The following is a 3,868-nucleotide window of genomic DNA, read 5'->3' as shown; positions in this document are numbered from 1 at the left end:
GCTTATGGGTTTGGAAGTCGGTAGGCGCAACCGAGGACCTCTCCACCCGGTGACTTACGACCGGTTTATGATTATGTATGGGTACGGACATCCAGTCCAAGGGCTGTGATTGATCTCTACCGCCCAGTATACTGTGGTTTAGTCTGATCAGGCGCTTACGTTATGTTATGGGCCACTTGCTTAGAAACATTATCTCTACCAGAAAATTATGATATGACATGACAGAGCTCTATTGAGCAAAGCTTTTACGTATGATTTTCAGATATGCACGTAGTTATAATTATTCATGATACGATTTTCACCATGCGCTTTACGATACTATATTTTTACGTTGCATGCGATTTTATGATATATTTACTTGTTATTCACGATATATACATGTTGAGTCTTTAGACTCACTAGACTTGATTGTTGTAGGTACCGATGAGGTCGAGACGGAGGGCGTAGATCAGTGAGCGATCTTGGGGCAGCAGTAGTATACCCGAGGACCTCATGTTTTAATTTATGCACCTTTTATTATTCAAACTCAGTTTTAATACGTTTGATTATTTTTAAATTGTTGTTTGAAAACAATATTTGCTTCCGCTGTTATTTTAAAGTTAAAATTATTTACATGTTTATTTTATAAATTGGGCAAGTTATTTATTTATTTAGAAAATTTTTAATAATTCCGCAAAATTATGAATACGAAATACGGGCTTTTACATGGAGGGTGGCCCAACACAAAAGGTTCCCTAGGCCACCGACTAGGACTCAAAAGAGACGGCTGTTGAGGGAAAGAGCTATTGCAAGAAGAGAGGAGTCCGCTAAGTTGAGAAATGAACCCACATTTGATGTTCCAGTCTCCAGGAATCCAGTGGGGAGTAAATCCAAGTTTGGAAGATCGGCGACTGAGGATAAGTTTGTAGAGGATGATGATGATTTGTTAAGCGAAGAGGATGATCAAAAAAGAAAAAAAAAATTAATTTTTGCGTTGGAGAGTTTCACATCACTGTGGATTGAGCCACAGGAGTGGTGATACTACCAGAGAGGTTTAAAATGATAGAAGAAGAGAATGGGGAGTTGACGTCCCAAGAGTCAGTGCCAAAGGAAAAGCATGCGAATAAACTCCCTGAAGGGAGTTCAAGAGTGATTATAAAAGAAGATCACCCAAATAAGCCTAAACAGGTGATACTTGAAAAGCCTACACTGGCCATGACCAAGCACATAAGGCCGTTGTACATCAAGGCCCATGTCAATGGGAAACCAGTGTCTAGGGTTTTGATTGACAATGGCTCAGCTGTGAATGTTCTTCCAGTAAGAATGTTAAGAAATTTGGGCAAACCTGAAGAAGATTTGATTCCCACTGAGGTTTCTATTGCTGCGTTTACCGGGGAAACCACCAAGACCATTGGAGTATTCCCCGTTGATGTTACTGTTGGGAGCATATCGTCTTTATGTGAATTTTTCGTGGTAAACTCCTCCGCCAACTTCCAAGAGTTGTTAGGCAGAGATTGGATCCATGCAAACCAGTGCATCCCATCCTGAATGCACCAACTGTTGTTATTTTTGAAAGGGGATGATGTGGAGGTTGTAGAAGCGGATGGACAGCCGTTCCAAACAAGTGCAAGTGCAGTGGATGCCAGATATTACAATAGGGATTTTGGGCCTATCAAAATTCGTAGCAATAGCAAGAAAGAAAATCCATTGTACATGCAAACACCAACTCCAAGCTCAGTTTTAGAAAGAATCCTCAAGCCTACTGTTATCGTACCGCCTAGGCCGATAATTTAGCCGCTGATTGAGGAGATTGATGATTGACTTGAACCAAAAAGAAAAGGAGGTAGCTGCAACCTCCATATGGAAGGCGCATGTGCAGCAAGTCCTGGACAAATTAGGGAAAGAGGAAGCATGGGATACTTATGGAACTGAGGTTGTTCAAGAAGAAGAATACAAAGAGGATGAGCGCCAAGTTGATGAATTGTTGATGGCGCCATCTCAAATGGAAGATGGCCAACACGAAGTGCAAGACCCATTGGAAGAGATTAACTTGGGGGAGCTGGAGAATCCAAAAGTAGTATATGTGAGTAAGCTACTGGAAGAGCAGTTAAAGCAAGATCTGATCAGTGTGCTGAAAGAATACAGAGATTGTTTTGCATGGAGTTATGATGACATGCCAGGGTTGGACCGGAAATTGTTCGAACACCGACTTCCATTCAAAGATGGTTTCAATCCATTTCAACAGCCATCTCGTAGCATATCAAAAGAAGTCGAGTTGAAAGTAAAAGAGGAAGTCGAGAAACTGTTGAGGGCCAAGTTTATAAAGCCAATCAGATATACCGAATGGCTTTCGAACATTGTGCCAGTCATGAAAAAGAATGGCAAGATCAGAATATGCATTGACTTCCGAGACTTGAACTGTGCAACTCCCAGAGATGTGTACGTAATTCCGATACCTGATATGTTAATTGATTCGGTGGCTAGGCATGAGGTGTTATCTTTCATGGATGGGTTCTCGGGCTACAACCAGATCAAAATAGCAGAAAGTGACACTCACAAAACTGCATTCAGATGTCCAGGAGCTGTTGGTACGTTGGAATGGCTTGTCATGCCATTCGGGCTGAAAAACACAGGGGCCACGGACCAAAGGGCTATGAACTCAATCTTTCATGATATGATAAGACATCATATTGAAGTATATATAGACGATATTTTTGTGAAATCCAAACAAGCTGCTGATCACGTTGAACACTTGAGGAAGAGCTTCCAAAGAATGAGGCAACATGAGTTAAAGTTAAATCTATTAAAATGTGCCTTTGGTGTGAAAGCAGGAAACTTTTTGGGATTTCTGGTACATCAGAGGGGAGTTGAAGTGGATAAAAACAAAGCCAAAGCTATTATGGAAGCAAATCCGCCTAGAAACAAGAAAGAGTTGCAACGCTTCCTCGGGCAAGTAAATTACTTGAGAAGTTTTATTTCTAATCTTGCAGGGAAGACGAAGGAGTTTTCACAGCTGTTGAAGCTCAAAGACGGCAGGGAGTTCAAATGAGAAGAGTCGCATCAGAAAGCTTTTGATGTGATCAAAAGATATTTATCTAACCCACCTGTTCTTATGCCTCTCAGGTATGGAATGCCCCTTAAATTATACATCTCTACTGCTCATGAATCAATTGTATGTTTACTAGTTCAAAATAATCAAGAAGGAAATGAGCAAGCCATCTATTATTTGAGTAGATTCCTCACTCCAGTAGAGGTGAAATATTCTGTAATTGAGAAGCTGTGCTTAACACTGTATTATGCTTGTACTAAGTTGAGACATTATTTGATTCAATCAAGAGTGTTTGTGGTGGCTAAAACCGATTTGATTAAATATATGCTTTATAGACCCATCCTCTTTGGGCGGATTGGTAAATGGTCTTTAGCATTGGCCGAATTTACATTGACCTACTACCCCCAAAAATCAGTAAAGGGCCAAGCTATAATCGATTTTTTAGCTGACCATCCTTCACTTGATGAGTTTATTGGAGAGCAGGTTGGCTTTACAGTTTGTGAAGTGGGAGCTCGACCGTGGGAGTTGAAGTTCGATGGATCGAGTACAGAAACAACAGCTGGAGCTGGTATTGTGATCACCTCCCCAAGAGGTGTGAAAACCGCTCTATCTTTTAATTTGGGTTTTCCATGCACCAAAAATCAGGCGGAATACGAAGCACTGGTCATTGGATTGGAAATTCTAAAAGATTTAGGGGCGAGAGAATTGTTAATATCAGGGGATACTCAGCTGGTACTCAAACAGCTGTCAGGGGAGTTCAAATGCACAAGTTTGTCCTTGGCTCCGTACTATACCGTAGCATCCCAACTTCTAGATGATTTCGAGGAAGAGTCATTAGTA

This window comes from Primulina huaijiensis, chromosome 3, assembly GCF_012295235.1.
Source record: "Primulina huaijiensis isolate GDHJ02 chromosome 3, ASM1229523v2, whole genome shotgun sequence".
Taxonomy (NCBI): domain Eukaryota; kingdom Viridiplantae; phylum Streptophyta; class Magnoliopsida; order Lamiales; family Gesneriaceae; genus Primulina; species Primulina huaijiensis.
This window is presented reverse-complemented; position numbering follows the sequence as displayed.